The following is a 12,223-nucleotide window of genomic DNA, read 5'->3' as shown; positions in this document are numbered from 1 at the left end:
TTGACTTTGGAAAGCACACTTTCAGCTATAAAACTTACTTAGTTTATACAGGTTTGGTCAACACACAAAAGCCAAACGATACTAAGAGTAGGCCCACTAGTAGGACCAGAGTTTAAGGTAAAATATTCCTGAATTTAAACAAACAGTTCAAATAACAATGACCTAAAATTCCACGTGATGATTATTTCTATTAAAGTTACAAAGAAAGAGACATATAAGTGCTAATTTAACATCAGCAAATTAACAGTAAGATGCAGCACTTCCTGTAGTAACCCACATAATGAAGCAGTGAGGGGGAAACACTTATATTCTCACCTTAAAGAATTTGAAACAAATTAGGCAAATGGTAAACTCCTGTTTATTTAGGGAACACCCTCACCATTATTTTTTTCTTGTTTTAAACTTCTTTGAAACGTATTGATTGAATATTTGCTTTTCGGTTGATGATGTCTTTGCATCTGATTCTTAAGACAAAGCTAATGTAAGCTGGGAGAGTCACTTTAACCTCTGCTTTATCTGTTGATGAGGTTCAGAATATGTTGCCCCCAAATTTGGTAACTTGACATGCTGCATACTCTAAACAGAATTTGAGAAATGGCAGGTGTTGAAAGGACTGACCTCCCTCTTCTCCCTGAAGCAGATCACAGAACCCTCCTGTGAGAGGAGCCCTCCCTGTACTCCCAGAAAATGAGCACTCCTATCTATGAAGATGGAGGGATGCCATGAGGAAAGTAATGAACAGGCCTTGCTAAGTTTCTGCCAGGTTATTAACCTTAGCCCAAAAGCTTTTGTCCTGTCATGTTTTCCAAGACTTTCTGCACATCAAATCTAGTATAAAAGTGAGAAGGCTTAACTGTTTCTTCAAGTCTTCATTTCCTTATAAAGACCCGTGTCATATAAAACTTACATTAAATAAACTTATTTTTTTTTCATGTTAATCTGTCTTTTGTGAGTCAGATTTACAGGGCCTGACTTAGGAAGTAGGGGGAAAGGTTTTTTCCTTCCCTGTACTGTCAGCATTCTTCAGTGATGTTATCTGTTCTCTAAAATGGGAAGGTGGCCATGCGCAGTGGCTTACATCAGTAATCCCAGCACTTTGGGAGGCTGAGGCAGGCAGATCACCTGAGGTCAGGAGGTCGAGACCAGTGTGGCCAACATAATGAAATTCCATCTCTACCAAAAAATAATACAAAAATTAGCAGGGCGTGGTGGCTGTAGTCCCAGCTACTCAGGAGTTTGAGGCAGGAGATTCGCTTGAACCTGGGAGGCAGACGTTGCAGTGAGCTGAGATCGAGTCACTGCACTCCAGACAGAGCGACAGAGCAAGAATCCATGTCAATAAATAAATAAATAATAAAATGAGAAGGAACATCAGGAATGAATGATGGATTTTAAGTAATTATCTCCTTTAGGTGTTAACCTATAAAGAGAAGACGAGACACCTGTGTGAGGCACGCAATTGTGCACAGCGTTTTCCATCTGGAAAACAAACTTGCTCCCTGTAAGGTATTACAGGTCTTTTCCTTAGTTTAGCTAAACACGGCGTTCTTGTCCATCCCGCGACAACAAAAATTTAGGTTCGCAGATGATTTAAAGGGTGAGTAAAGCAGGGTTTTATTGGGTGAAACAGGGAAAAATGGGGGGGGGGAGCGGAACAGGGGTCCTCCGCAAGTCCAGAGTCCCCTGCTAGAGCACTTCCCGCCTGACGTCCGAATCCCAGGTTCCACACAGGAAGAGGCAAGGCCAGCTCCTCCCTACTGCAAAGGGCTCGAACTTCCCAGGCTCCACCTCAGTGGACAGGCCGGTTGGAGTTTCTCCAGGGACCCCCTCCCACCTGGCTGTCTCATTCCCCCGTCTAAAGAAGTATATCTAACTCCCGTTAGATTAAGGATAAGGACTAAGACCAATCTTAACCACTTTCTGCAGACGGGGGTGCTGTTTTGGGGAAACGGCAGTCAGAGCTTCCTCCGAGGCCTATGTGAGGATCCCCAGAAGGGGCCATCTTCAGAGGCTCTGGTTGCCTGTTTGGAATTTGATGGCCTGAAGGCAAGAACAGAAAAACAGGGTTATTACAAGACATGCATCAAAATGAAACAAGGGGGGAGGGGTAAGGACAGCTAAAAAATTCCGAGGCCTTTTACCAGTTTGCACAGGGAGAGACAGGCCAAAAGACCAATTGGCAAAAAATCTTTACCCTTTTGCCGGCATGTTGAGCTTCTGGGTTCCCTTCCCCTGAGCCCAATTCTAAGCCAACCAGTTGAAGGTTTAGGAAATTAACTCTTTCCAGTTTGGAGGATGCATCTGAAGGGAGTGTCCTGCAGTATGGAAACAAAATTACCTAACTGAACAAAGGAGGAGAAAGGGAAAAGAAGGCACTTTTCAAAGGAGTCCCAGTGGTTGGCCACGCATCTAGAAAGAGGGAAGCAGGGATCCCTGGTTCCCTTCTCTTCCTAGCTGATACCCAAGATACATGAGGGAGAGAGGAAAAAGCATCCTTTTTCCCTCTTCCATCCTTGCATCCCCGCATCCCCGAGTCCTGGCAACCTTGGCAGGCACCGCCATGTGTGCCAAAGTGGCTTGCACCCATGAAGCAGGGAGGGCCTAGAGAACAGGAATTATCGCTTGTCAGGCCTCTGAGCCCAAGCTAAGCCTTCGTATCCCCTGTGACCTGCACATATACATCCAGATGGCCTGAAGTAACTGAAGAATGACAAAAGAAGTGAAAATGGCCTGTTCCTTCCCTAACTGATGACAATACCTTGTGAAATTCCTGCTCCTGGCTCATCCTGGCTAAAAAGCTCCCCTGCTGAGCACCTTGTGACCCCCACCCCTGCCCGCCAGAGAACAACCCCTCTTTGACTGTAATTTTCCTTTACCTAGCCAAATCTTATGAAACGGCCCCACCCCTATCTCCCTTCACTGACTCTTTTCAGACTCAGCCTGCCTGCACCCAGGTGAAATAAACGGCCTTGTTGCTCACACAAAGCCTGTTTGGTGGTCTCTTCACACGGATGTGAGTGAAATTTTGGTGCCGTGACTCAGATCAGGGGACCTCCCTTGAGAGATCAATCCCCTGTCCTCCTGCTCTTTGCTCCATGAGAAAGATCCACCTACGACCTCGGGTCCTCAGACTGACCAGCCCAAGGAACATCTCACCAACTTTAACACTGCTAAGCGGCCTCTCTTTACTCTCTTCTCCAACCTCTCTCACTATCCCTCAACCTCTTTCTCCTTTCAATCTTGGCGCCACACTTAAATTTCTCCCTTCTCTTAATTTGGGATTTGTCAGTGCATAAATGGAGGCTGAAGCTCAGATGTCAGGCAGACGACCACCAGGAGCAAAAGCAAAGACAGAGGGGAGGGCAAAGACAGGGGAGAGCAAAGACAGAGGGGAGTTTCTTTCCTTTTCTGGTAGACACTAAGGAGACGCGTTTTATCCATGAATCCAAAACTCTGGCACCGGTCATGGACTCGGGAGGACAGTCTTCCCTTGGTGTTTAATCGTGCAGGGATGCCTGCCTGATTATTCACCCACGTTTCAGAGGTGTCTGCACATGTGGGGACACCTGCGTTGGTCCTTCACCCTTAGCAGCAAGCACCACTTTTCTGGGGGGCAAGCACCCCCCGACCCCTTCTCTCCATGTCTCTACCCCTTTTCCACTTTCCTGGGGGGCAAGCACCCCCCACCACTTCTCTCCATGTCTCTACCCTCTCTTTTCTCTGGACTTGCCTCCTTCACTACAGTCAACCTTCTACCCTCCATTCCTCCTTCTCCCTTAGCCTGTGTTCTCAAAAACTTAAAACCTCTTCAACTCACACCTGACCTAAAACCTAAACGCCTTATTTTCTTCTACAATGCCGCTTGACCCCAATACAAACTCGACAATGGTTCCAAATAGCCAGAAAATGGCACTTTTGATTTTTTCCATCCTACAAGATCTAGATAATTCTTGTTGTAAAATGGGCAAATGGTCTGAGGTACCTGACGTCCAGGCATTCTTTTACACATAGGTCCCTCCCCAGTCTGTTCCCAAGGCAACTCGTCCCAAATCCTCCTTCCTTCCCTCCTGCCTGTCCCCTCAGTCCCAACCCCAAGCGTCGCTGAGTCTTTCTAATCTTCCTTTTCTACAGACCCATCTGACCTCTCCCCTCCTCCCCAGGCTGCTCTTCGCCAGGCTGAGCTAGGTCCCAATTCTTCCTCAGCCTCCACTCCCCCACCCTATAATCCTTTTATCACCTCCCCTCCTGACACCCAGTCCTGCTTACAGTTTTGTTCCTCAACTAGCCCTCCCCCACCTGCTCAGCAATTTCCTCTTAAAAAGGTGGCTGGAGCTAAAGGCAAAGTCAAGGTTAATACTCCTTTTTCTTTATCCAACCTCTCCCAAATCAGTTAACGTTTAGGTTCTTTTTCATCAAATATAAAAACCCAGCCCAGTTCATGGCTCGTTTGGCAGCAACCCTGAGACGCTTTACAACCCTAGACCCTGAAAGGTCAGAAGGCCATCTTATTCTCAATATGCATTTTATTACCCAATCTGCTCCCAACATTAAATAAAGCTCCAAAAATTAAATTCCAGCCCTCAAACCCCAAAACAGGACTTAATTAACCTCACCTTCAAGGTGTACAATAATAGAGAGGAGGCAGCCAGGCAGCAACACATTTCTGAGTTGCCAATTCCTTGCCTCCACTGTGAGACAAACCCCAGCCACATCTCCAGCACACAACTCCAAATGCCTGAACCGCAGCTGCCAGAGGTTCCCCCAGAACCTCCTCCCCCAGCTTGCTACAAGTGCCAGAAATCTGGCCACTGGGCCAAGGAATGCCCGCAGCCCGGGATTCCTCCTAAGCCGTGTCCCATCTCTGCGGGACCCCACTGAAAATCGGACTGTCAACTCACCTGGCAGCCACTCCCAGAGCCCCTGGAACTCTGGCCCAAGGCTCTCTGACTCCTTCCCAGATCTTCTTGGCTTAGCGGCTGAAGACTGACGCTGCCCGATCACCTCAGAAGCCCCCTGGACCATCATGGATGCTGAGCTTTGGATAACTCTTACAGTGGAGGGTAAGTCCATCCCCTTCTTAATCAATATGGAGGCTACCCACTCCACACTGCCTTCTTTTCAAGGGCCTGTTTCCCTTGCCTCCATAACTGCTGTGGGTATTGATGACCAGGCTTCTAAACCCCTTAAAACTCCCCAACTCTGGTGCCAACTTGGACAATATTCTTTTATGCATTCCTTTTTAGTTATCCCCACCTGCCCAGTTCCCTTATTAGGCCGAGGCATTTTAACTAAATTATCTGCTTCCCTGACTATTCCTAGGCTACAGCCACACCTCATTGCTGCCCTTTTCCCCAGTTCAAAGCCTCCTTCACATCCTCCCCTTGTATCTCCCCACCTTAATCTACTAGTACAACTCTACTCCCTCCTTGGTGACTGATCATGCACCCCTTACCATCCCATTAAAACCTAATCACCCTTACCCCACTCAATGCCAATATCATATCCCACAGCATGCTTTAAAAGGATTAAAGCCTGTTATCACTCGCCTGCTACAGCATGGCCTTTTAAAGCCTTTAAACTCCCCTTACAATTCCCCCATTTTGCCAGTCCTAAAACCAGACAAGGCTTACAGGTTAGTTCAGGATCTGCGCCTTATCAACCAAATTGTTTTACCTATCCACCCCATGGTGCCAAACCCATATAACTCTCGTATCCTCAGTACCTCCCTCCGCACCCATTACTCTGTTCTGGAACTCAAACATGCTTTCTTTACTATTCCTTTGCACCCTTCATCCCAGCCTCTCTTTGCTTTCACTTGGACTGACCCTGACACCCATCAGGCTCAGCAAATTACCTGGGCTGTACTGCTGCAAGGCTTCACAGACATCCCCCATTACTTCAGTCAAGCCCAAATTTCTTCCTCATCTGTTGCCTATCTCGGCATAATTCTGATAAAAACACTCGTGCTCTCCCTGCTGATCGTGTCCAACTAATCTCCCAAACCCCAATCCCTTCTACAAAACACCAACTCCTTTCCTTCCTAGGCATGGTTAGTTCGGTCAGAATTCTTACACAAGAGCCGGGACCATGCCCTGTAGCCATTCTGTCCAAACAACTTGACATTAGTGTTTTAGCCTAGCCCTCATGTCTGCGTGCAGTGGCTGCTGCTGTCTTAATACTTTCAGAGGCCCTCAAAATCACAAACTATGCTCAACTCACTCTCTACAGTTCTCATAATTTCCAAAATCTATTTTCTTCCTCACACCTGACGCATATATTTTCTGCCCCCCTCCACTACCCCTCAGCAAGCTGAACTCATTGCCTTAACTTGAACCCCCACTCTTGCAAAGGGACTATGCGTCAATATTTATACTGACTCCAAATATGCCTTCCATATCCTGTACCACCATGCTGTTATACGGGCAGAAAGAGATTTCCTCACTATGCAAGGGTCCTCCATCATTAATGCCTCTTTAATAAAAACTCTTCTCAAAGCCACTTTACTTCCAAAGGAAGCTGGAGTCATTCACTGCAAGAGCCATCAAAAGGCATCAAATCCCATCGCTCAGGACAATGCTTATGCTGATAATGTAGCTAAAAAAAAAAGCAGCTAGCATTCCAACTTCTATCCCTCATGGCAGTTTTTCTCCTTCTCATCTGGCCACTCCCACCTACTCCCCCACTAAAACTTCCACCTATTAATCTCTTCCCACACAAGGCAAATGGTTCTTAGACCAAGGAAAATATCTTCCAGCCTCACAGGCCCATTCTATTCTGTCATCATTTCATAACCTCTTCCATGTAGGTTACAAGCCGCTAGCCCACCTCTTAGAACCTCTCATTTCCTTTCCATCATGGAAATCTGTTCTTAAGGAAATCACTTCTTAGTGTTCCATCTGCTATTCTCCTACTCCTCAGGGATTGTTCAGGCCCCCCCACCTTCCCTACACATCAAGCTTGGGGATTTGCCCCTGCTCAGGACTGGCAAATTGACTTTACTCACATGCCTCCAGTCAGGAAACTAAAATACCTCTTTGTCTGGGTAGACACTTTCACAAGATGGCTAGAGGCCTTTCCCACAGGGTCTGAGAAGGCCACCACAGTCATTTCTTCCCTTCTGTCAGACAAAATTCCTCGGTTTGGCCTTCCCATCTCTGTACAGTGTGGTAACGAACCGGCCTTTACTAGGTCAAATCACCCAAGCAGTTTCTCAGGCTCTCGGTATTCAGTGGAACCTTCATATCCCTTACCGTCCTCCATCTTCAGGAAAGGTAGAACGGACAAATGGTCTTTTAAAAACACAACTCACTAAGCTCAGCCTCCAACTTAAAAAAAGGACTCTGTCAAGAATAGAGCCAAAAACTCACCAACCAAACAAGTAATTACACTGAACCCCCTTGGACACTCTCTAATTGGATGTCCTGGGTCCTCCCAATTCTTAGTCCTTTAATACCTGTTTTTCTCCTTCTCTTATTCCGTTTACTTTTTCAATTCATACAAAACCGTATCCAGGCCATCACCAATAATTCTACATGACAAATGTTTCTTCTAACAACCCCACAATATCACCCCTTACCACAAAATCTTCCTTCAGCTTAATCTCTCCCACTCTAGGTTCCCACGCTGCCCCAATCCCGCTCGAAGCAGCCCTGAGAAACATCGCCAATTATCTCTCCATACCACCCTCCAAAATTTTCGCCACCCCAACACTTTACCACTATTTTGTTTTATTTTTTCTTATTACTATAAGAAGACAGGAATGTCAGGACCTCTGAGCCCAAGCTAAGCCATCGTATCCCCTGTGACCTGCACGTATACATCCAGATGGCCTGAAGTAGCTGAAGAATGACAAAAGAAGTGAAAATGGCCAGTCCCTACCTTAACTGATGACATTACCTTGTGAAATTCCTTCTCCTGGCTCATCCTGGCTCAAAAGACCCCCTGCTGAACACCTTGTGACCCCCCCAACCCCTGCCCGCCAGATAACAACCTCCCTTTGACTGTAATTTTCCTTTACCTACCCAAATCTTATAAAACGGCCCCACCCCTATCTCCCTTCACTGACTCTCTTTTCGGACTCCGCCTGCCTGCACCCAGGTGAAATAAACAGCCTTGTTGCTCACACAAAGCCTGTTTGGTGGTCTCTTCACAGGCACACGAGTGAAACTGCTCTAACCTATGCCTCTATCCCTCCTACTGTCAGTAGCATTGGAGTTCCCTAGACCTCATTTATGCTACGGATACTAACGTGCCTTTATCCATGAAACAGGAAGCTTGGGGTTGGCTTAAGCAGCAGGAATCAGCCACACTCACCTGCGCTGTGCCTTTTAACCTCTATTGCTGTCTACTTCTGGATCCCTTAAATCCAGTTTTCTTTCTCGATCTTTAACCCAAAGCTTGGAATTGGATCTGGGACAAAAATGTGTCTCTGGGGGTGTTGCATGGACTCCTTATCATAAGCTAAATGCTAAGGTGAAGCTGTGGAACTGATTCCTCCTCCAACAAGGGAGAGGAAAGGGGATGTCTTGTGGCACACCCTGCTAGCTGGCAGCTATAGTTATGCTTGCTAGGATTTGGGTGTATGGCGCTTGACTTTGGTTAGTTCCCTTGGTCTTACTTTCCCCAAAAGGAAACCTTCACATCATGGGCACCCTATTTATTCCAACACCTGGCAGGATTTGCAGAATAATTGCTCAGAACTAAAATACTGATCCAGATTTCCACATTACCCATCCCTTTCATTCTTTCTGAGCTGCAGCCAGAAATTACTGGTAGGTTCACAGAACAAGCAGGGTTTGTCTAAACTGTAGGCAAAAACTTAAAAACAACTTGTGAGTTTAGAATTTAATGACAAATATACAAGTTTTGAAACATAATTTCTCTCTCTCCAGTCCTCATTTTTGTTAAGAAACAAATGATCATAGGACCAAGTTATTTAAATAGACTTTAGTCTTATACTTGGCCTGATTATTTGCATAAAATGCAGCAAGAATAATTATTTCTACATAGGCCTTTTGGATTGGCTTTGATGGAAGTGTGATCCACAAGAAATCACAGATAAGACCTTTTAAAGCCCAGCCCAGCCATGGGTTTGTATCCTCAAATACCTGCGAGTTGGGTGATCCTCCCTCTTAACGTCCCTAGATAAACTTGGAGCTCCTGGACCTGCTAGAAAGTGACATTCTTTACTGACCACAGGTCAGGAACCCTGTACAGGCACTGCATAGACAAGGGTATGAGGCCAGTTTCCCCATGGGCCTTTTATTGGCTCTGCAAGTTGAGCTTGACTCCTTAAAGGGAAGCATACCCTTCTAGTCAAAGCCTTAGTAAAATAACTACTTTCTCCACTTGTGTCCTTTTGCAAAAGAAAAATGGATTCTTATTGCACTGATGCAAACAACTATATTGCCTTAAGAATACTCATAGTTACCAAATTCTAGAGGAACCAGGCAGAGAGAAACAAACATGCTCCAAATTTTGATCACAGGAGTATATACCTTAATTATTAAAGGCTGTAAATAGTTCAAAATAAGTTTCCTTGACTCTGAAAAACAAAACATGGATCAGCAATATTCCAAACAAAAGTCAAAAAGGTTGCTTCAGCTTTCTGAGTTCAGTCTATATTTAGTGAACTATTGTTTTGTTTGCTTGCTATTCATGAGCATTTCAGCTCTTTATGAGTCCTGTACATTTTCTTTTATTCCAATGTTACAATCTCTAAAGTTATCAGAAGCCTACATTTGAGAGCACCTGTTAAAGTTCTAAACCATCTTTTGAAAAGGATTAAAACAAGACAATTGTTGGTGAATAGCAAATGTCCAAGGTAGTTACAGTTAGAAACACAATTGACAAAGAAGTTTGGTTATCTCTGTAGTTTACAATAACTTAACATAACAGCCTTAATTGTGATTGATAGCATATACTCAGACATTAGAATTCTAGAAATCCCATACAATCTTGGAATATATATTAGCACTATTTACCAAAAATATAACCTAAAGAAGATTGAACATCATTTTGGCAATCCCATGTACCTGTCAAATAATCCCGTTTACCTCTCTTTTCTGGATATTTCAGGGGCCCTCTGAAGTATTCAAAAAGCCAGGTGCCAGGGAAGACAATTTTGAAACTGAAGTTTGATTTCGGGAAAGCTGTTAAATGTTCAAGGTTTAAAACACTTGATATTATGAAGTAGAGTTCCAGATTACATGAAATAGAGTTCCAGATTACCATAAATTATTTATTTTGCCAAAATGATGACTTAGAAATGTAAAGAAGCAAAAACCTTTTACAACCCCTGTGAATTTAATGTGTTCACACAGAGAACCTCTTCTGCAAGATTAATTTCCAAAATTCTTCCACCACTTCATTGAACCTTCAACTTTTTCCTAATTTAAATCAAAATAATCCTTTAACCCTAGGCAAAAGTTTGCATTTCCATGGCTTCTTATACCCTTTTACTAAAAAACACATTTTACTTTTCTAACACACCTTGCATGTAAATCTACTTTCAGTAGTCTCAACTATATGTTACAATGGTAACTCCTAGCAATTTTTAACTTTAAGGTAAAACTTTGTAGGTTGCTTTGTGTGCTAACTGCAACCAAGGTTTGCCTTCTTAATTAAGGGCGTGGTTAGTTCCATACATCCCCAGGCCATACCAGTTGTGAAGCCGGCAAGTCAAATAGTTCTCAAAACCCAAAAAGCTGTTTGTAACCTCCCAACACTTAGCAAACCTTGCATCTGACCTGCATTTTACCAATAGTCTTTAGGGCTGTTTTTATTTCTCAAAGATTAAAGTCACGTGAACCGAAAGGTACCACAGCTTTTCACTTCCCATTAAAAAAAATTAAATCCAAGCACTTGTCCTTCTTTAGGCCAAATTAATTAGAACTCTTTTAACAGACGTCATATACAAACACACATATAACTACATGGACAGGCAGGAGAAAACCCAGTCCCCGGATGGGGTTCTTCATGAGACAGGGCTGGGAGAACAGGCAGATATTAAACCAGGGAGAAACTTACTCCCTAAGGCAGGATTGAGAAACAAAGCTTTGCTAAGAGGTTATGGCCATGCCCCCAGGATGTAAAAAAAGATGGAGGCGTGATTTCACAACCAAATCCTTGCAGAAAATATAAACAGTGGTAGTTGTGGGGCCTGGCCTAGTAAAAACATCCTCTAAAAGGAAAAAAAAAAAAAAAAAAAATTAAAAGTTAACTGCTGTCAAGGTGGAGAAGAGGAAAGAAAAAAAAAAGTTTAAAAACGCCTGGGGAAAAACCTCTTCTTATGCAAGTGCTTCCTCTACCAGGGAGATTAGTTCAGTTACTGTAAGATGGAGTAAAACCCCTTGGCTGGGGAAGGGGAAGGCTGCAGCAGTTGCGGCTGGCAACCAGCCAGCCCGCTGTGCGGACCCTAGGCCTATGCCTCCCTGCCTGGCAGGGAGAGGACCGGGGAGCGAGGAGGGCCGCCCCCCCGCCAACCCATTGCCTGTCGGTCCCCAAAAAAGAAGGGAAGGGCCTTTCCCTTGACCCCTGGGAGCGACAGGGTTTGGGGGCCTTTCTCCCACATTCAGAAGTCCAAGGATGAACATGCTTAGGAGCAACAGTGAGAGGTTTTGAATCCCCATTTCACTCACCTCCTCTCCAGGCCCCACGCTGCGTGCCAAAAATGTTGCAGGATTTTTCCTTGGTTTAGCAAAGATGGGGTTCTTTTCTGTCCCACGGCCATGAAAATTTAGGCTCACAGACAGTTTAAAGGGTGAGAAAAGCAGGGTTTTATTAGGTGAAAAGGGTTTAAAAAAAAAAAAAAGGAGGAAACAGGGATCCTCCGTAAGGCCAGAGTCCCCTGGCTAGAGCACTTCCGGCCCACCCTTTGAATCCCAGGTTCCACAGGAAGAGGCAGGGCCAAGCTCCTCCCCGCTGCAAACGGTACGACTTCGGGAGGCTCCACCGCATTGGCAGGCTGGTTGGAGTATCTCCAGGGGACCCCCTCCAACCTGACTGCCTCAAAGAAAGGGTGGAAGCTGCCATGCTGGCCTGTACATGGTATTTGGACGAACTCAAGAGGGACCAAGATTCTGTTCCTCAGTATTATTTAATCAGATGAAGGAAAGCAAGGAATACAGAGACATGGGCTGTCACTATTACTAGACGCTCTCTAGAATGTTCTGAGAAACAAAGAGAACTGGAGAGGAGAGTAAGAGATCATATTAACATTTCT

General features: G+C 44.9%; 1 long non-coding RNA gene across 2 annotated transcripts in view; it reads right to left on the bottom strand.

Moving 5' to 3' along the window:
* Nucleotides 1-11,885, bottom strand: part of LOC104006543 (uncharacterized) — a 495,672-nt gene extending 483,787 nt beyond the window's left edge. For both annotated transcript variants that reach the window (XR_010157320.1, XR_010157321.1), the window contains exon 1: nt 11,640-11,885. This is a non-coding gene — a long non-coding RNA (uncharacterized LOC104006543). The remainder of the gene's footprint in view (nt 1-11,639) is intronic.
* Nucleotides 11,886-12,223: the final 338 nt, after the last annotated feature.

Source organism: Pan troglodytes, chromosome 4 (assembly GCF_028858775.2).
Source record: "Pan troglodytes isolate AG18354 chromosome 4, NHGRI_mPanTro3-v2.0_pri, whole genome shotgun sequence".
Classification (NCBI taxonomy): domain Eukaryota; kingdom Metazoa; phylum Chordata; class Mammalia; order Primates; family Hominidae; genus Pan; species Pan troglodytes.
Note: the sequence above shows the minus strand (reverse complement) of the source record. Positions and strands in the feature narration are given on the sequence as shown.